The sequence below is a fragment of the Triticum urartu genome, chromosome 7A (genome assembly GCF_056163025.1).
Source record: "Triticum urartu cultivar PI428250 chromosome 7A, HENAU_Tu73, whole genome shotgun sequence".
Lineage (NCBI taxonomy): Eukaryota > Viridiplantae > Streptophyta > Magnoliopsida > Poales > Poaceae > Triticum > Triticum urartu.
The window spans coordinates 634,440,301-634,462,657 of record NC_141879.1 but is presented as its reverse complement, the minus strand read 5'-3'; the positions used below and the strand labels follow the sequence as shown (position 1 = coordinate 634,462,657).

The 22,357-nt window shown below is 44.2% G+C and overlaps 3 pseudogenes; all 3 read right to left on the bottom strand.

The window, feature by feature from the left end:
* LOC125519163 (polyubiquitin-like) overlaps positions 1–22,357 on the bottom strand; it is a 278,280-nt pseudogene that overhangs the window by 4,618 nt on the left and 251,305 nt on the right.
* Positions 5,805–5,896, bottom strand: LOC147960888 (small nucleolar RNA SNORD36; annotated as a pseudogene).
* LOC147960887 (small nucleolar RNA SNORD36) lies at positions 9,161–9,252 on the bottom strand (annotated as a pseudogene).

Here is a 22,357-nt window from a genome sequence, read left to right as displayed (position 1 = left end):
AAACGACTCCAGCAACTTCATTTTTTAAGAACCACCAAACTTTGTTATTCATAGTTCACAAAACTGGGAAAATAACCGTGATCGTCGGGTACATTGACCCGGAGTTCATCAACGGCCACGGGCCGAGCGCCGAGTCCGACGTGTACAGCTTCGGCGTCGTGCTCCTCGAGATCGCCTGCGGCAGGCGGCCGACGTCGAGGGGGCCGGGTCAGGCCTCAGCGGCGCTGCTGGCGGCGGTCCGGGAGATGTACCGCCGGAACCAGATCCTTGACGCGGCGGACAAGAGGGTCGACGGTGAGTTCGACATGCTGCAGATGGAGCGTCTGCTGACAGGGCTTTGGTGCGTGCACCATGATCCGGTGCGGCGACCGTTGGTGACGCAGGCTGTCGATGTGCTACGATCTCATGACGCCAAGCTCCCGGTGCTTCAAGCGGTGCGTGGTTTTGGGGAGATTCACTCATTGGAGGGACAGGCTTACGGTGATCTGCCCGCCGAGGACTCTGCTTATTTGCATGAAACTACGTACCTTAGTGCTACTGAGGACTGAGCTTATTTATTCCGGGCAGATATGCAAACATCTGAAGAGTGTATTTTCAGCGCCCCTTCCACGCCCGTGTTGTTTACGGGGGCGTACCAGCTGCGGTGCGGAGGTGGGAGCTATCTGTGCCTTTGAGGGCCCGACCGGGCCTGTGGGTCCACGGGCCCGATAGGCTCCTGCTTTGGCGTCCGGTCGGCTACTGTCGAGGACGGTGGACGTGGGCCCCTCCAGTATGCTGTCGGTGCTGCTGCCCTAGTCCCGGCTCCCCTTCTTCGTTGTGCAGGCCATCTTTGCGGTGCCGTGGTGAGACAGCGTGTGAAGCTTCGTGTCCGTGTTTGCGAAGGGTGGTGGTTGGTTTGGTGGCGAGCTTCGGAGTGCCAGAGGTGGAGGATGGTATCGGGAGAAATCCCTATTGGCTTGGCCGACACCGTCGCGGTGGCGCCTGAGGGTACCACCAGACCTTCCTGAAGGGCGTCGGGGCTACCCTTCCCCTCCCCTCACCGCGTACCGGGGGAAACCCTTGGCAGCAGCGCCGTCATCGTCGCGTCCCTTCTTGGAGGTGTTGATTGGTACCGGCGCGTCGGAGTCTCGGAGCTTGGGGGACGATTTCCAGTGGACACAAAGGTCGCAAGGCTTCGTCGTTTTTGTCGATCCGCCGTTATCGGCATTTGTTTCTTTTCTTTTTTTCTCTTTCTTTTCTTTTGGGCGTGTAATGTGTTCGACAATGGACACTACTTCAACATTGCCACCTGCATTTCTCTTAGTCTTAGATGAAGCATCTGGTGTTGGCACAGATGTGGTGTCTTAGATGAAACTCTGCTAAAAGTTTGAGTCCATCAGCAGAAAATGAATTGTTTAGGTCACCATAACACCAAGTTTGGGTTTTGGAAAGATGATTTCATGGTTGTTGCGGTGATTTTCTGTACACATTTGCAGCTCTGTACAGTGGATTGGGATGAAACAACAAGAATTCAAGATTGGGATGATGAAAATTTTCAAATAAATGCCCATGTTGTTTGAATCAGTTGGAAGTTGAAAAGACTCAAAAGAACACCCTAAAGGTTCTGTTTCCGTACAAACAAGACCTCAACATCATGCAGTGAACAACCTAAAGCTTGTGTTTCCTTACAAACAAGGCCAAATTTTTGACAAGTTGCCATAAATTTGGCTAGAAATTTCGGCAGCATGACGCATTAGGTAACCGGAGATTTGCGACAATTATATATGGTATTAAAACTGAGATGTCACATACATATGTGTGAGCAGAAATACAACTTGTGTGCCATCAATACCATACCAGGATTTTCATCTCTAAAAGCTAGCTACTTGCTACTCCAATGCACCCGCCCTACTAAAGAACACACCAAGCAAGCTAGTTCGGAAGGAAAGCAACATCCTGCCAGTACACCAAAATATCAACATGCAGCAATCACATCATCTGGAACTTGGGCGAGCATCCAGCAAACAATCAAACAAAGAGTAAGCTGCATGTCCAGCTCGTGTCCCCGTAGTGCTTCCAAATCTTGGCTATCACCGGCGCCTTGGGTCGATCTCAATGGCACCAACAACAAACAACAGGCCTTCCAGATTTTGGGGCACTGTCAAGCACAAAGCATGACAAATCATATAATTGTAGAAAAGAAGGCACACACTGGATGGCAGAATAATTCAGGTCTGGGTACAATTGCGGAGATGGGAATGAGGAAACAGGATGCCAGATAGTTGGTACACTACAGCCGTGATCTAAACAGATAATCACAACACCATGCAACCTAGGCTACAGAGACATTCGTTTGTTCATCCAAAAGCCACGTGATCTAAGCAGGTTCCGAGTGCACTGACTAAGGGAGCGAATTATTAACCGGAAGAAAGAAATGTGCAGGCTGCTCTCTACGGAACTGCGTACTGTTCCGGAGATAAATAAAAAGAAGATTAAACTGGGGATTTTCCAATCCATGTGGTGCATGCAAGTTCGCACCATGGAAGTTTGGAGACTATGTAGCAACCAGGCCAGAGCTAGAAGCTAGTCCACTATGAACAAGAGCACGATGCAAGTGTCTAGAAACTATGCCAGAGCCAGAGCAGCAATAACTTGGAAAAAAAGAATCTTGGGTGCGAGGGTGGAGTTCAAATTCAGAATAACAAACAATCATGACTATGACAGAGGTGTCCCTCAACCCGCGGCTTGTTCAGGGCATAAAACAATGACAGCTTTTATTGTTACAATACTTATTCATTAAAAAGAGCCAGGCTTTCAGGTACTATAAAAAAAGATATGTATATGACCTTATTCATTTCATTAACCATGGCTCGATCGTCGTTGGCACATAGAGCATGAGGAAGAGCAAAGGGAAGGAACCAGCGGCTTACCTATGCCGGAACCGAAAAGGAAGCAGCCACGGGAGGGGCGGGACGGGAGGCGTCAGAGTCATCACCGGAGCAGGCAGAGCTGCTTCGCCGGGGAAACTTGTGCCAGATGACATCGTGTTCCCAAAAGCAGTGTCAATCATGGGGTGTTCACCGGGATCCATTCACCTTTGTCATCATCTTCGCTATCATGGGGACCGTCTCACCTTCGAGTTGGCCTGCTGCTTCACCAGGTTGCTCATCACTGCAGCAAAAAGACAACAGGATCAGGTGGCTGGAACGAGTATATATAAGAGCCGTCGGTGTGCATTGCGGTTGATTAACTGGTGGTACATCATGCCAAAGCAACGGAATTTTTTGCGGCAAAAAGAACAATATTCACTACATTTTATATCAGGAAAAATCACAGCAGCCTAAAAGCCTACTGTAGCACCACATTGGTTGATAGCCACACCACCAAAAGATTATCAACTGCAACAACACTAGTTACTAAATTCAGACAATCGCCTTTCCATTGCATGCATGACTGTGTTGCTGCTGCCTGCTAGCATCAACAAGTGCACCATTAGGGTGTTCTTTGATTATTTATGACTTGTGATGCATCATCAGTGTTACCCCTTAGTAGCTACTTTAGTTGTTTTTTTAGTCCTGTAGCTACTTTAGTTTGTGTAGTTACAATTAACAGGGCAGTAGCATAAAACTATGATGGTAGCAATACCATGTTGAAGTTTACTGGACAGGCATTCCAAATGTACTCTCAAGATAGAACTAAAGGACTAGTAGTGTGTATCGCATTAAAGATATAGCAAATGATACAAAGTGCCACAACAAGATGAATCGCAACTTATTTGGACATTACTTTCCGGAGACAATCAGTCCACGACATCTGTTAACCATACAATGAATCTGATAATTCACGGGGACGGATGCTAATATCGTAATCATCATTCACATAAAACATATAATCATCCTAGAAGCACCAAACGACCAAGGTGTGAACAATACACAGTTGTAAGTTAAGAAATTGTTCTTGATGGGGTACCCCTGGATGGACCTTTAGTAAGTTCATTTATGTCAGAGAACGCTCAGTTTATTTGATCTGGATGAATTGGAAAAAATATATGGCATTTCATGCAAGTGAGAACATAGGTTGCGAGGTCGCATGCTCATAAATCAAATAGAAGCACAAAACTAGTTACTAAGTTCATATCATCAACTGCGACAACACTAGTTACTAAGTTCAGATCATCGCCATTCCATTGGATGCATGACTGTGTTGCTGCTGCCTGCTAGCATCAACAAGTGCACCATTTGGGTGTTCTTTGATTGTTTATCACTTGTGATGCATCATCAGTGTTACCCCTTAGGAGCTACTTTAGTTTGTAGGTATGATTAACATGGCAGTAGCATAAAACTATGATGGGAGCAGTACCATGTTGAATTTTAGTGGACTCTCAGGATAGAACTACAAGACTAGTAGTGTGTATCCCATTAAGATATAGCAAATGAGACAAAAATGGCACAACAAGATGAATCGCAACTTATTTGTACATTACATTCTGGGGACAATCCACGACATTTTTTAACCATCCAATGAATCTGATAACTCACAGGGATGGATGCTAATATCGTAATCATCATGGGATACAATATACAATTGTAAGTTAAGCAATTGTTCATCATGAGGTACCCCTCGATGGACCTTTAGTACGTTCATTTGTGTTAGAGAACACTCAATTTATTTGATCTGGATGAATTGGAAAAAATATATGGCATTTCATGTAAGAGAAAACATAGGTTGTGAGGTTGCATGCTCATAAATCAAACAAAAGTACAAAACAACTAGACTCTAGATGTGTAAAACGATGACATCATGGACCAGCAAAGTCAAAGCTCAGCACACATGCACAAAATGCGATGTGGAGATAAAAAGATAGGTCTTGGTTGATTTGCAATATATCTCATTAATGGATGATGGTAAACATGTTACCTAGCAAGTAGAAAAAGGGGGGACTAGGCATAAAGCTGCATGAAAGAAAATGCATGTTTTACCTCCCCGCAAACCTCCATAAATGAATATGAAGTCTCCAACGGCAGCAGCTGCATGCCTACACCGTCGTCTAAGTTCAACAACAGTAGCAGCTGCATGCCTACACCGTCGTGTAAGTTCAACAACAGCATCACCTCCTGCTGCCTCTGCACTATATCTTTATCTTCATGACCTGGGAGCTGTGACTAACTGACCTCGTGAACTCCAGCAGCCATGTCCAGCACTGGAATCAGGTAAAATGGTAGAGTTATACGAAATTTGCAGGAGTCTGCATCATAATTCTTGTACATAACCAAAGTAATCAGAAATGCCTAAGTCTCTAACTTTGACGCTGAAATAACTTGAATGATCCAAGATAAATTCAACTAGATGGGCAGTTTCCCAACTATGGTTGTGTTGGCAGTTGTACATTTGTCTCAAGTACAGGCAAAAGGAATTGCATGATTCTGTGAGAAGAGACATAAATGTAGTTGTAGTTGTTCCAAGAAATACCAAGTTGTGGTGTTTTCATTAAGCACGTCGTCAGAAAAATTTTGTAGAATTAATCATTTCACTATTCATTCTCACATTACAGATTGTATGAGGAAGCAATCTTGTTCAAATTGCAGATTGTAACACCTGATATTTCTTACTTCTAATCCTAAGAACAATTTTGAAGAATCGCAGGACATTGATATAACTGAGGAATTAAAAATCCATAGATTGACATTTTAATGGAAGGATAGTGTGTTTCCAAGTGAAATTCATAATGCTTTCATGACAAGAAAGTATATATCACACAGAAAATAGAATGTAGCAGAATTCAATGTGTATGGGCTGAATAACAAGACAGTACAGTGATGGCATGCTAGGCATCAGTTTCAAAAAGCTCAATTTTAGAGACATCAAAGACAAAAAAGATCTCAATGGTTTAAATGTTTCATTCACATCATCGAGGCATTCAGCCCTTTTGTTTAAAGATACAGCAATCAATCAAAGAAAAACATGCTGAGTCACGCATCACCGGCGCATTATGGTGAGAAACTAAACATACGAGATCACCAAGCAGAGAGGAGGCTACCTTATCCACAGGGGGGACTCCCTGGTGAGCACCTTGGTGATGGGGCTTGAACCTGAGCAGCTCCTACTTGTTCTCCTCGACGCCCTTGATCAGAACCTGAGCACACTATTTGCACACACAGCCACAAGGCCAAACAGCACACACATCAGATTAGAGATCTAACAAAACAACACACGCGAGAGTATGAGCTGCGCAGGAAAAATCTCACGAATAACACGTTTTAGCATCATAAAATAGAATCCAAAAACTACATCACAAGTAGGAGGGTAACTAGTACTCCCCCAGTAATGAAATATAAGAGCGTTTAGATCACTTTAGTGATCTAAATGCTCTTATATTTCTTTACAGAGGGTGTAACATTCAATGTGCTATGAGTTTCAGTTGACAAGCAGATAGATGACCGATATGTAGGATGACCAAGAATCAACTCTCCACGTAAAAAGTAAATTACCAGCACTAGATAAACCAAGCATCCCTCAGTTTAAAAAGCAATAAATTCAATAAAATGTATCACTTGCATCATTTGAGCAATAAAATGCCTTCTTTACCTTGCAAGGAACAAATAGCTAGCAAACAGAAAATAATGCCTTCGCAAATGGATGTTACTCCTATATGCATAACCACTTGCCACCCATAGCCATGACCACTTTGCAATGGTATAGTTAACATAATAACATTTTTTTCACACTTCATGAAATCCACCGGCCGCCTCAGCGAAATTCCAAGTTCGAGATTTAAAATACATGATAGACTAGGAAGAAGCTTGTTAAGATAGTTCTTAAACGATTTCAATTGACTGGCATGTAATAACTATGTATGACTAACCAACAACAATACAAAGATAAGCTGTCCGTGTAACTAATTTACGAATAAACAATCCATATAACTGATTTACTGGTACTATACAAACCAAGCATCAGATTTAGATACTTGAATGATGTAATATCTCAGTAGCATCTCCTTGTAACATGAAGTGATCAGCTGCAATTGATCCCCCACGTTTAACTCCACTCTACATATAGCAATTCTACCTCACAAAGTGAGCTAGCACTAGCAAACTCATCTCTCTCTAGATACACAAGATCAAAACAATGTCGTGATGGGCGTCAATCAATTTTAAAATGCTCGATTTTGGAAACATGACATCAAAGACCACAAAGGGCTCAAGGTTCTAAATGTTCCACATCATCTGGTCAGCACATCATCATCACAGGCAGCAATTCAGTCCTACTATCGTCTAAGCGGACAGGAAAAAAGTTACTGGCCACAGGCCCGCGGCTGCTTGTAACATGACATGCTCGGCTAACATTAAACCACACTACGAAAACAAGGTCAAGCATCTCTAGCTGGAAGAGCAAGACAATACGGTGATGGCATGCTAGGCATCAATTTAAAAAACTTGATTTTAGAGACATCAATCGAAGACAAAAAGATCTCATTGGTCTAAATGTTTCATTCATATTACATCTGCTCAGCACATCATCGAGGCAATTCAGTCCTATCATCTAAAGAGGCAGCAATCAATCAAGAAAAAATTACTAAGCCATGCATCACCGACGCATTATAGTGAGCAACTAAACATACATGATCACCAAGCAGAGAGGAGACTACCTCCTCCAAGGAGGGGGGCTGTCTGGTGAGCACCTTGGTGGATGGGGGGCCCTTGACCTGAGAAGCTTCTCCTTGACAAGCTCCATGGCGTCTTCACCGCCATACAATCACTTTGATCAATCAATGCAGCTCCAACACTTTTGGACAGAAAAAACGCACCGCCGCTGCCTGTATACAGTTGAAAGAATAAGGATTGTAAACCAACAAGACATAAGTTGAATATAGTGATCAAGAGATACTACATTAAGCACCAGGCCGTCGAAAAGGAAACGAGATGTTGATAAAATGCATGTAACAAATGCAGGTAATCTTAGATCAGAGCTCGACCAAACACATAAAAGCATCTAGGGCTTAAGAGTATTAACTGGCAAGGAGAAGCACCAAGGATGGGGCCAGCGGGCAGCTTCGACGAAGGGGAAGCAGAGGCAGGAAGCAGGGAAAAGCAGCAGCTTTATGAACATTCTTGAGAGGAGACACGTGCCATAAATGGAGAAGACATGCGTGTGGTCTGACAGCTTCCTTGAGCGCGCGACTTTATCAACTGGGACACTGTAATCAGAATAGCACTTCAAGTATAGTCTAACAATACTGACAGTAGAACTGAATATCTATGTTAAAATGCATAATCATAATCATAAGATGTATGTCTCTAAAACTTATGTGTTGAGTGAACCTTCTGTACAAGTGAAACATAATTTAAATTCCATTGTGCAGAAATGCCACAGGTTCAATCTCCTTGAATGAGGAAAAATACGTTGCAACTGATGCTAGCAAAAAGATACTAAGAACAAGTACATGAGACAGTATTATCCATTACTTCTAATCCTAAGAACACTTTTGAAGAATCACAGGACATGCAATAACATAGGAATAAAAAATCCCAAAGATTTGACATTTTCATGTAAGGATAGTGTATTTCCAAGTGAAATTTATAATGCTATCATGATAAGGATAGTGCATCATCTGTTTTCTTGGCTTTTTACTTTTTTTAACACATGTCTATTTTTCATTACACAAAGTACATTTTTTATCTATACATGGAACATTTTTCATACACGCCGAACATTTTTCAAATATACGATATACATTTTCTCAAATACATGTTTTGAACACTTTTTCAAATACACGTCGATTTATTCCTTTTGTCTTCAACACATCTCTATTTTTTCATACACATTGTACATTTTTATAGATGTTAAATACACGATTAACATTTCTTTCAATTATATGTTTTAATGTTTATTTTTTAACACATGTCTACATTTTTCATACAGATCGTACATTTTCTGTATACATCTGAAACTTTGTTTATATATGTTCAACATTTTCCAAATACAAACCAAAATTTTTCCAAATTATATCGTTGGAAACTTTTTTTGAATACAAATCCAACAATATACTTTTTATAACATATATGTTATGTTTTGTTACTCAAATAAATGGTCAAAGTTTGACCCAAAATACAAGGGGCCCTAATATAGGAGACAAGGCTACATTTATATGCACCGATCAGTGATCGATGAATAACAAGACAATGCATCAGTTTTAAAAAGCTCAACTTTAGAGACATTAAAGAATAAAAAGATCTCAGTGGTCTAAATGGTCCATTGATATCATCGAGGCAATTCGGCCCTTTCGTCTAAAGATACAACAATCAATCAAAGAAAAAAAACTTGCCGAGTCATGCATCACTGGCGCATTATGGTGAGCAACTAAACATGCGGGATCACCAAGCAGAGAGGAGGCTACCTTATCCACAGGGGGGACTCCCTGGTGAGCACCTTGGTGGATGGGGCTTAAACCTGAGCAGCTCCTCCTTGTTCTCCTCGGCACCCTTGACCAAAACCTGAGCACACTGTTTGCACACACAGCCATAAGGGCAAACAACACAAGCATCAGATTGGAGATCTAACAAAACAACAAACACGAGGGTATGGGCTGCGCGGGAAAAATCTCAGGAATAACATGTTTTACCATCATAAAACAGAATCCAAAAACCAACATCACAAGTAGAGGAGGATAACTAGTAACATTCAATGTGCTATGAGTTCCAATTGACCAACAAGAATCAACTCTCCACATAAAAAATAAATTACTAGCACTAGATAAACCAAGCATCTCTCAGTTTAAAAAGCAATAAAATGTATCATTTGAGCAATAAAATGCCTTCTTTTCCTTGCAAGGAATAGATAGCTAGCGAACAGAAAATAATGCCTTCGCAAATGGATGTTAGTCACACTTGCCACCCATAGCCATGACCCCTTTGCGATGGTATAGTTAACAAAGTAACATTTTTTCACACTTCATGGAATCGATCAGCTGCCTCAGCGAAATTCCAAGTTTGACATTTCAAATACTCCCACCGTTCCATATTAGTTGTCGCTAAAACAGATGTATCTAGACATATTTCAGTCCTAGATACATCCCTTTGAGCGACAACTAATATGGAACAAAGGGAGTACATGATTCAGGCTGGACGTACCGAGCGGGCTTTTTGGCCCGCTCGTGGACCGACCTGGACCGGACCGATCGGTCCTGGCCCGCTGGGAATATAGGCCGGTCCGAGCCGGGAATTTCGGCCCGAAAGTCGACTGGTCCGGTCCGGTCTTAGCTCAGTTAACTCGACTGGACCGAACGAGCTCGGCTGTTTCTTACGCACGAATGAACTACACGATGGGTTCTTTGGCTCGAGGTAGAAGAGAGTTATCTCCATGATTTACTCCATTATTTGAGAGACAGTTATCTCCACGATTCACTCCACAATATTGGATAGACATTATCTCCACGATTTACTTCATAGAAATAGGAATTCTATTGCCTAAAACGTTGGAGTTTTCCTTTTATTCAACGGAGCAGAAATAGAAAGAAGGAGAAAGGTGGGCTCGATCCGATGTGTACCTTCCATCTACACCTCCCCACGATCCCATTAACCTGTGCCAGATCAGAATTTGTAGGACTGAATGTACATTTGTACGTGGGCACACACGTTACAGGCCCTATTTATTTGCAACATGCAAATTGTAAAAAGGATAGTTGTGCCACATGCAACGAGCCTACCATGTGGACTCCTATGGACTCAACAGATTTAACGTGATACTTTCAAAAAAAAACAGTATTAACGTGAGAAAAAATAGGAAACACCCTTAAGAAAAATGAAAACTGGAAACAACGAGGCAACGAGATTAATCACGTGTCGCCAGGAACAGGCCCGCCCTTGGAAATCATTCGCTCGGGGGCCTCCCAGATGAAGAACTCCAGCACCAGGTCGAGGCATCGAGGTGACCTCCCCGCCTCCTGCAACGCCGCCACCTCCACGGCAACACCTCCTTTCATGGCCGTCGTCATGTATCTGGCCTCTTAAACGTGCTCATGATGGGCAAGCGGCTGTGTCTCTCCCCTTCCTCTCCTCCCCATGCCCCGTAATCTCTGCAGGAGCTCACAGTCCCATGCGCCGCCGCTCGCCGTCGCCGGACGACGCCACGGGCGGTCCTCGCGGTCCGGCCCGAGCTTTACCACCACCGGTCCGGTCCTTGAAAAGCGGACCGCAGCACTGCTCGGTCCGGTCCGGTCCGGTCCGCCGGCGGCCGGTCCAGACGGCGGCTCGGTCAGGGCCCGGACCGGCCCGGACCGTGTCCACCCTGATACATGATAGACTAAGAGGAAGCTTGTTAAGATAGTTCGATATCTAATCATCAAAATAGCAGAAATTAATAACCTATTATTAGAAACGCTCAAAACATGCAATTATTAATTTCCATGTTACCATTTCATTTAGTCATATAAACAAACAAGTGTCAAGTGTAGTAAAATACTGAGCATTAACTCAATTCTAGTGTTGCGCTAATCAGCGTGTAGTGTGCGACTTATATGGTCGCAGGACTGAATCAATGACGAGCTGCTACCATATACCAATGGCCGTATAAGTAAAAACAGGGAAGAGGAATCGAAGTGTCTTACCTATGCCGGAGTGGAAGAAGAAGCAGACACCCAAGGCGTCGCCAGCACAAGCAGAGCTGCTTCGCTGGCCAAACTCGTGCCGGACGCCGTCGTCTCTCCGCCATGGTGGCCAAAAGGCATACTCGGCAACAACACTGCTCAGCAGCCTGGACATGATGGTTCTGTACTGCTTGTAGAAGAGGATGCACAACTCCATTCTTGTAGACGCCCAGCTTCTCGTCCGTATAATCTAATCCACACCGAATCAAACGACAAGATGAGCACATTAACAACAAACATAGAAACCCAGCTATTCATCTCTCCCCGCAAACTGACTGATACTATTATAGATATTTAATTGAACAAGCAGAGTTTGGTTTATATAAGTACCTTAGAATTGGATCATGACGTCAAGGTCAATGCCGGAGGCCACCGGGTAGAGATTGTCATCAAGGTCTGAAGAAAAAAAAGGTCCATTACAAAGAGATATTGCGCTTTCTAGGGAAATTAAGTCACCAACAGTTTCCTAGCAAGTAGGGAAAGCAAAAGTGGGGAACTAGGAAAATTGGATTCATAGAACTGCATGAAAGAAAATGCATGTTTTACCTCTTCATAAACCTCCATAAATGAATATTAAGTCACCAACAGCAGCTGCTGCATGCCTACATCGTCATGTAAGTTTAACATCAGCATCGCCTCCTGCTGCATCCAGACTATATCTTCCTGTCCGGGGAGTTGTGACAACTGAGTTTGTGTCACACCAAACTCCAGCAGTCGTGTCCAGCACTGGAATCAGGCAGAATGGTACGAAGTTATACGAAAATGCAGGAGCCTGGATCATAATTCTTGTACATGGCCAAAGTAATCGACAACGCCTAAGCCCCCAACTTTGATGCTGATATAACTTAAAATGACCAAAGAAAAATTCAATGCTAGGCAGCAATTTAAAAATAGAGAATAATTATTAACCCATAAATAAAGGACAAACCAAATAGAGAATTTAAAAATTAAGTATGAGTGCTACTGGAGTACATGTAATTATTAACCTCAATTTGAAGAGACCGCAATAGGTAAAAACACAAGAAACAATTATCAAATAAACTAACCCTTCATCTATTAGGCTAAGAACAGAACAATATAATGTGGATCGGACTGTTATCTATTCAAACAGTTAATAATCAACAAAATTCTTCTTTAGGATGCTCATATGCAAACCCCCAAATTAACAAGCTTGCTTTCAGTGGATTTCAGAAAACCTGAATTTGAGAGATTACTGCATATCTCACGTTCAAGAAATAGAAATTTATTGGAGGTTTATGTCACCAGAATTTTAATCTGATATACCTGCTTATTGGCAGGTTTTCTGCCCCATGAAAGCCTAACCACTTGTTGACCAATCACTGTACCATGAAGACGCTGCACACTGCCCCTGGAAATAGAAAATCCGTCTCTTTTAGCATTTTTGTCTTTTGAAGCAAAGCACGCTGGGCATGTAAACGATTAAAGTAAAATGAAAACAAGGGAGCAGAGCACCAAAGGTATATAGGTAGCCCTATTCGGTATAGGTGCGTCCGGAATTGACAAAACTATGAAAACTAGCACATAAATCGAGTTTTGTATTATACATGGGGAAAATAACAACGATAACATATCAACGAGAAATGGTAGTTACCATGGTTGACACTGGTCTCTTGCAAATGAGACTACAACGAATCTCCAAGCGATATGCCTACTCCAGATGGTATTGCCACTCTCTCATCTTCTTCCCGCAAAGATGAATCTCCAAGCAGTATGTCTTCTCCTATCGCTATTGCCATGTCAGCTTGTTCTGACATATTTTCTGTAGGTTCCATAATAAACATCAGCTTGGTCAGGGACTCTGCTTTCTTGTGTAAAGCACACTATTACAGTACGAAATTCATTTTACAAGGAAAACAACAGACACTTTCAGATAGCCCATTTGTGGTGCTTAACTGCAAGAAAGCAAAATCCACTTTTCTCCATATATTCTGTTAAATAACTTCTGAAGTTTATATATATATATATATATATATATATATATATATATTTCAGGTTTGCTATTGGGTAATGTTTGTGGCCGGGGCGCCGGTCTCACCACGCCCGTGCGATCTACTGTCGATCATGCGGTCTTCAAAACAACAGCACGTGGCTAGTGGACCCCACGCACCGTCCAGCCTTCCTTATCTCTTCACATATGTGCTCGGCGGCTCATCCCCATCCACATCCTTCACGCATCTCCCTCCCCACCCGCTACCAAGGAGCGGCGCTCATCGCCATGGCCGCCGGCAGCTGGATCCACTCGTCGCAAGGCCGCTGGCAGTTGGATCCATCCACATCCTGCTGCAATCAGGGAGCAGCGCTCGTCCTCGTCCCCATCCACATCCTACCACATCTCCTTCCCCATCTCCCGCAGTCAGGGCCATGCTCGTCGTCTAGCCGCCGCGGCCAAGTTACAATCGACCACGCCGGCGATGAACTTGTGCTGGAACCAGGTCCGTTTTGCTGGATCCACCCTGTTATTTTTGCTACAACCCCTTTCTTTTTTTGCTACCATCCCCTTTTCGATTTTAATGAATTTTTTATTTTTTTGCTGGAACCGATGCCTCGTTTTGCTGGAACCAGCTGGTGGATGTGCTGCAAGGTCGACACCTCGCGCGGAGGAAGCTGCCTCCAACGGCGAGGAGGGCACCGGTGCTGCAACCAGCAGCTGCCGGCGGCGAAGACGATGGCTTTTGGTGCTGCAACCACATATTTTATTTGCTGGAACTGGGCGCCAGAAAGTTGCAACCACTTTTCATCGGTGCTGGATCAGGACGGTGTCGAGCTCGTTTTTGCTGGAACCGGCAAGTTTTTTTGCTGGAACCTGCTAGATTTTTTGTTGCGAGGACATGTGAGGGACTTTTGTTGTGACCGATGGGGGCGACTTGTTTTTGCTACAATCATGGGATTTATTTTGCTGGAACCAACGTAAATTTTTGCTGGAACCGGTTAATTCCTTTTGGTACATCAAACCTATTTTTTTGGAATTTTTGCTGCAACTGGCTGTGATTTTTGCTACCAGCGTCTTTTGATTTTGCTGGAAGCAGATTATTTTTTTGCTACCATTGTATTAATTTTTGCTACCATCGTATTAATTTTTGCTACCACCATTTGTGATTTTTGCTACATCCTTTTTACGGGGTCATCGACAAGCGACTTGCTGAGATTGTCGTCAGGGGCGTGCAACACGGCGACCATGCGATGATTGGCGTCGAGGACGACGACCGGCGAGACACACCTGAATGGTGCTTCGCTTGGGGTGGAGATGCGCGAGATGCCCGAGATGGGAAAAGTACTGAGCGAGGGAAGAAGGACGAGCGAAACGTTATTTTAATCTGACGGTGCAGAACAAGTGGCATCGGACGGCCCGCAGTTGACCGGCCCAAATTTGGGCCGGTGCGCCGGCGCCTATCGCTGCCCTTTGCTATTTCACATCTAGATGTGAGATAGCTATCTCACATCTAACTCCACAGCCGTTGGATCTCGTCTTGTATTTAAGATTCGCGCAATTTGTTTTTTCTGTCCTGGTCGTGCGTTTCGCTCGCGTAGCTCTCGTTGCTTTGTCTGTGCGCGCGGCCCATCTATAGCAGGTTGTGTTGTTTTACCTGTAGCAGGCCGTGTTGCTTGTGAAGGAAATATGCCCTAGAGGCAATAATAAAGTTATTATTTATTTCCTTATTTCCTTATTTCATGATGAATGTTTATTATTCATGCTAGAATTGTATTAACCGGAAACATAATACATGTGTGAATACATAGACAACCAGAGTGTCACTAGTATGCCTCTACTTGACTAGCTCGTTAATCAAAGATGGTTATGTTTCCTAACCATGAACAAAGTGTTGTTATTTGATTAACGAGGTCACATCATTAGTTGAATGATCTGATTGACATGACCCATTCCATTAGCTTAGCCCCTGATCGTTTAGTATGTTGTTATTGCTTTCTTCATGACTTATACATGTTCCTATGACTATGAGATTATGCAACTCCCGTTTGCCGGAGGAACACTTTGGGTGCTACCAAACATCACAACGTAACTGGGTGATTATAAAGGAGCATTACAGGTGTCTCCAAAGGGAGATGTTGGGTTGGCGTATTTCGAGATTAGGATTTGTCACTCCGATTGTCGGAGAGGTATCTCTGGGCCCTCTCGGTAATGCACATCACATAAGCCTTGCAAGCATTACAACTAATATGTTAGTTGTGAGATGATGTATTACGGAACGAGTAAAGAGACTTGCCGGTAACGAGATTGAACTAGGTATTGGATACCGACGATCGAATCTCGGGCAAGTAACATACCGATGACAAAGGGAACAACGTATGTTGTTATGCGGTCTGACCGATAAAGATCTTCGTAGAATATGTAGGAGCCAATATGGGCATCCAGGTCCCGCTATTGGTCATTGACCGGAGACGTGTCTCGGTCATGTCTACATTGTTCTCGAACCTGTAGGGGCTGCACGCTTAAGGTTACGATGACAGTTATATTATGAGTTTACATGTTTTGATGTACCGAAGGAGTTCGGAGTCCCGGATAAGATCGGGGACATGACGAGGAGTCTCGAAATGGTCGAGACGTAAAGATTCATATATTGGATGATATGGTTAGGCCAAGGGGTCAAGCCCATGAGGCTTTAGGTCGGTGCAAAAGGAGTTTTGCGGAGGCCAGGGGGCCAAACGCCGGAGACCCTAGCGTCTGGCCCTGGGCCAGACGCCGAGGCCCATGGCGTCTGGGCCAGACGCCAAGGATTGTGGCGTTTGGTCCTGGAGTCCGAGTGGGACTCTTGCCTTTCGGGCAAAACCGACTTTGAGGAGGCTTTTGCTCCAAGTTTCGACCCCGGGGCTCAACATATAAATAGAGGGGCAGGGCTAGCACCAAAGACACAACAAGTTGATCCAGGTGATCTATTCCTTAGCCGTGTGCGGTGCCCCCAGCCACCATATTCCTCGATAATACTGTAGCGGAGTTTAGGCGAAGCCCTGCTGCTGTAGTGCATCAAGATCGTCACCACGCCGTCGTGCTAACGGAACTCTTCCCCGACACTTTGCTGGATCGGAGTCCGGGGATCGTCATCGAGCTGAACGTGTGCTCGAACTCGGAGGTGCCATAGTTTCGGTACTTGATCGGTTGGATCGTGAAGACGAACGACTACTTCCTCTACGTTGCGTCAACGCTTGCGCAGTCGGTCTGCGTGGGTACGTAGACAACACTCTCCCCTCTCGTTGCTATGCATCACATGATCTTGCGTGTGCGTAGGAAATTTTTTGAAATTACTACGAAACCCAACAGCTTGTTGGGCTGGGGGCTGTTTGTCTGAGAGCAGGTTTTGGAGAGGAGGGGCCGGCGTTCATTTTCCCCACTTTGTCTCCAGAAGCATTCACTTCTGCCATTCCCCATTCCTCTTCTGCTGTTCCCCATTGCTCTTGGCAATTGGTGGTTGAGGCACAGCGATTTCTGGAGAGGGAGACGCTGTCGATAGTGAGTTGCCTGTTCTTCTCCCTTGTTCCTCTTTTTTTTAGTGTCCATGCGTTTTTGTGTTTCTTTGCTCACTGATTTAGCAGCATCTCTCTAGGGTTTGCTCCTCAATGTCCCCAAATGTGGGTAGGATTCGTTTAGCACCATCCATCTTCTTTGTTTCTTCTTTGTTTGTCCATCGATTTAGGGTTTTGCCCTGTCCAATCTCCCGATTGTGGGGTAGGGTTCATCAGATGTTCCATCTATCTAGGGTGGGTTGGCGGTTTTGTTCCTCAAATGTATCCAGATATGGGAAGGGGGATTCAAAGTAGATGGTTGGTGTTTTTTTTGTAGTTTTTGGGTGATTTTTAGTGTTGGGGGTTTGAATGATGAACTATAGACAGTTTTTTATGTTCTGGCATACTCATCATTCTATAGACAGTTTTTTAATGTTATGATTTTTTGTACAGTAGTGATATGTTTCATTATGTTTGCTCCTCTGTCGAGTGATTTTTCTTCAGTTAAAGTGGATTGCTGAAATCTGTAAGAAATAGTTCCATTTTTATTTTTCTGAAAGTGACTTTGCTTGATGCTTTTGCACAGCGCACCATAGTTTCGACAGTTTGATGATCATATCATCCTCTGTTTTTCCTTTTTCTGTTAGGTGATGCTGAAGGTAGTCTGAAAACATGAGTCATCCATATCTATTTGCATCAACGAAATCAGATGTGCATTTTAATTGACTAGTTTTTTGCTGCATCCAATTATAATGTTTTGTTGCTTACTACTGTATGTCTTTGTGTAATGTTTGTGTTGCTTACTACTGTTTTGGTCGCTGCACAACGGCAGTTTTGATGTTTGAAGTAGCGAAATCCCAGTTGGCCGGCTGTGTAGCTTGTGTGTTCAGATAATTCAGTGCAATGATAGGTTTTGTGTTTTTTTTCAGCACAAATTGATCTTTTTTTGTTGCTAGATTCAGTAGAAGTTGGTGTAGGTTCTTTTTTGTGTTTTGAGTAGGTGATTAGTTTTTTATTGTACGATTTATTTGAGGGTTCTTTTTAAGTTTGTTTTGTTGGTTGTACGAATTGAGGGGTAAGATTAGGTTTTGATTTGTATGGCTGCTAGTTTTCATTATCAGGCCCTTTTCATTAAATAGGGATAGGATGTTGTCGGTGTCAAAACCGGCGGATCTTGGGTAGGGGGTCCCGTACTGTGCGTCAAGGCCGGATGGTAACAGGAGACAAGGGACACGATGTTTTTACCCAGGTTCGGGCCCTCTCGATGGAGGTAATACCCTACTCCTGCTTGATTAATATTGATGATATGGGTAGTAAAAGAGTAGATCTACCACGAGATCAAGGAGGCTAAACCCTAGAAACTAGCCTATGGTATGATTGTTGTGTATGGAGTTGATTGTCCTACGGACTACAACCCTCCAGTTTATATAGACACCGGATAGGGTTAGGGTTACACAGAGTCGGTTACAATGGTAGGAGATCTTGAATATCCGCATCGCCAAGCTTGCCTTCCACGCCAAGGAAAGTCCCATCCGGACACGGGACGAAGTCTTCAATCTTGTATTCTCATAGTCCAGGAGTCCGGCTGAAGGTATAGTCCGGCCACCCGAACACCCCCTAATCCAGGACTCCCTCAGTAGGCCCCGAACCAGGCTTCAATGACGACGAGTCCGGCGCGCAGATTGTTCGGCATTGCAAGGCGGGTTCTTCTCCAAATCATGTGTACCTATAGGAACAATGTCCGATTTTTGTAATGTAGCGCTCCTCGGCTTCCACGCCCAATAATGGTTGTCTTCCACGTGTCAAACGAATGCGAAAAGCTGGGGTGTTTTTACATTCCCACCCCTAGCCGTACAAAGGAGCCGCCTATTTAATGGGACGGGGATTTAGATCCGAACCACATCCTCTCCTCTCCGCGAGTTATCATCAGAGCACTCCCAGCAAAGGTCCATTCCAACATGGCCAGCCGTCGCAGCTCCTCCCCTCGCCCCTCCGGTCCTAAACCCGGGGGCTGGGAGAGTTGCACCATCCCGCGTAGCGAGTTAGTGTCGCTTCAGGCCAAGGGATTTCTCCCTCAGGCATACATGGTCCCGGTCCGAGCCGGTCTCGCCACCTACAATGGCGGAAAACAAGCGGAGAGCACCCCCAATCCCTCTAAAGGAGAGCGGGTGTGCCTCGTCCCCTATCTAATAAGGGGACTGGGATTTCCAATTCATCCATTTCTCCGCGGGCTCCTGGAGTTCTACGGCCTCCAGCTGCATAATCTCACGCCCGCCTCCGTATTGCACATTGCGGGTTTCGTCGCCCTTTGCGAGCTATTTTTAGGCGTTGAGGCTCATTTCGCGCTGTGGAAGATGTTGTTCTGCCTGGTGCCCCGTTCCCAAGAGGGGTCTATATATCAAGTGGGCGGAGCCGAAATATGGCGCATCGCCGGGACCGGATACCTATCCGGAACCCCAAAGAAGGCGTCCGAGGACTGGCCTTCGGAATGGTTTTACATAGATGACGTCCCGCTACCGGACCCTATCCGGGTCGGTCTTCCTGGGTTCAACAGTGCTCCATTGAAGAAACGCTTGAGCTGGCGTCCGCGGAGCTCTCAGAGAGAAAGCGACAGAGACGTCCTTTACCTGATGGGCCGGATAAGACTGTTAGCTCATTCCGGACTAACCATGATTGGAGTCATGGCCGCATGCATTATGCGGGGGGTGCAGCCGCTTCAATATAGAGGCCACCCCATGTGGGATTTCAACGGGGAGGATGACGCCACGCGTTATGGTCGTAAGGGGCCGGCCTTGGCCGCCGCCCTACTAAAGATCTTGTCCTCTTTGTACAAGGGAGAAAAGGAGGAATTCCTCCGCGTCAACCCGCGGGCCGGATTTACTATGTACGATCCTCCAAGTTGGGTAAGTGAGCAATTGCGCTTGCCCGTTTGTTTTATACTCCCACGGTTAGATATGTAGTCTAACGACTTCAATGCAGGAACTGCGGCAGGAGGTAAAGGATATAAGCAGCCGCCCCCCACAGCCCGAGGACCCAGAACGGTCCCTCGATCCGGACTCCGAAAAGGATCCAGATATATTAGTGGAGCTTATCGACAGGGTGTTCCATCAGCTAAGCAAGGACAATACCCTGGTAGCCATTACGGCTGATTACCCCGGGTTAATCCCGGCCTCCCAGGTGACAGAAACCGGAGTTTTATTCCCTTGAGAGAGATTCCATTCTCACGTATTCCTGTTCTTCTCCTTTAATTTCGCAAGAAACTCTTATTTCCCATAGCAGTCTTGATCTTGTCCGGATTTTAATTTCAGCTGAGTGCTTGGAAAACAGAGTCTGAAAAAACTTTTGCTGCTAATCTAAACTGATGTAGGATTATAGACATCAGTAAAAGTTGCTGAATCAAACTAGTAGGTGCCCAACAGGCACGACATTATACTAGAAAGAAGGTTGTTTGTTGGGGTGAAAATCATTTCATAATTTAAAAATCCACACTGAACCTTGATATGGAAAACTATTGTGCTTTAATTCAGATGATTCATTTCTTCAATTTAATACCATATATGCCGTTAGTGGAAAACTTCTGAACTTGAAAACCCAAATCAGTTCGGTCTGCCTAGTTCAGCTTCACAGAGAAGATAATGATTTCTGTTTTTAGCCCACTGTATCTGTTTCGAGTACCTGTGACATCAGCTTGTTTTGAGGTTTTGTACATCAGCTTTTCTTTTTCTATCTTCTTATTTAAACTTGTCGCAGTACCTGTGACACTTCATGCCTAACTGCTTAACTGTTTTTCTGCTAATTCAGCCCACGCGGCGCTGCGGTTCGCGGATGTCGATGCAGAGTAGAGAGATACCAGAGCCGGGACCCCTAGCTAGAAGTCGCCTTCAAAAGCGTAGCCGCCTCGGATACGATGACATTAGAACCCAGTTCCTTCCGTTGAGATATGGGTTCAGGAAAATCCCGCATTTGTTGTTGTTTCTGCTAGCTAAACTTTGGTTTGTTCTCCAGACAGTATATAAGAAACATATTTGCGTTGGCATCACGGTTCTAATATTCAGAAACTGTTTGAACAATGATGCGGCGACATTAGTCTGTAATGTGTTGTCAATGGCCACTAGTTTAATGTTGCTACCTGCATTTCTCTTAGATGAAGCATGTGGTGTTGACAGAGACACAAATGTGGTGGTTCTTGCAGTTACTTCAGCACTTGAGTTCCGTTATGCTGCTGAAAGTTTCAGTCCATCAGCAGAAAATGAATTTTGTGTTTTGTCAAAGATCGAATTCTGAAGATGGCGATGCTGATCGCCCGGACACTCTGCCTCAAGTTTCAGTCATATGTTAATCCACCTATATTTACTCCACTGAAAGCAAAAATTGAAAATGCCGGCGCTTGCTGCCTTTTGCTGCGCACCTGGTGTTCCTTGCATTGTATATTTGGTTTAGCATGTTGTAAATCTTCTGAATAACATGTGAACGAAATTTAGGTTTTATCCCATAGCACTATAAGAATGCTAGTTTCTGCAGATTACATTGTTCGCATGCTTTGTACATCAGCTGACTTTTGTTTAATAAAATTAAGAAATTCTTTATCTGCTGCAATAGTTGTATAACAACTTCCGGTAAGCAATTGCGGAGCATCTTTTGCTTGCTTCTTGTTTTTCTCCCACATGTTTGAGTTTGGATGGAACCCAGAAAGGTCGCAGGGGTTGTAAAAGTCGTGTGGATTTCGTCGTCAAGTTTTGTGTTCCATTTTCAACAGATTGGCTACAGTTTGGTTGAATTTGGACAGTTGAAAGATAGTGTACTTACTAGAAGCGGTTGCGCGCCTTGCCACGCTGTTTTTGGAACAAGTGTTTGTTCAGTATTGGACTGCTTACATTCAAGACTGTAACTTCTATGGACCGGCTTCTTGTGTCGATGTCAGCTCCCTTTGTGATGACATTTTAACCAGGGAAAAGAATATTCGCCTCGTAAACTTATCTCTAATCACTCGACAAAGAACTTACCAACTGTAGCTAGTTTATACTCCCTCCATCCCAAAATAAGTGTCTAAACTTTATACTAACCTTAGTACAAAGTTATAATCAAGTTGAGACACTTATTTTAGGACGGAGGGAGTATTCAGTAATAGAAGCGAGTCACGCTCTATTATACTTATTCTGGAGCAAGCTAGTTTAGAGAATCGACCATAATTTTGTCAACGCCATTCTAGTTCTACAGTACATTCAATAAGATAAAATGCACCATCAGAAAACATTA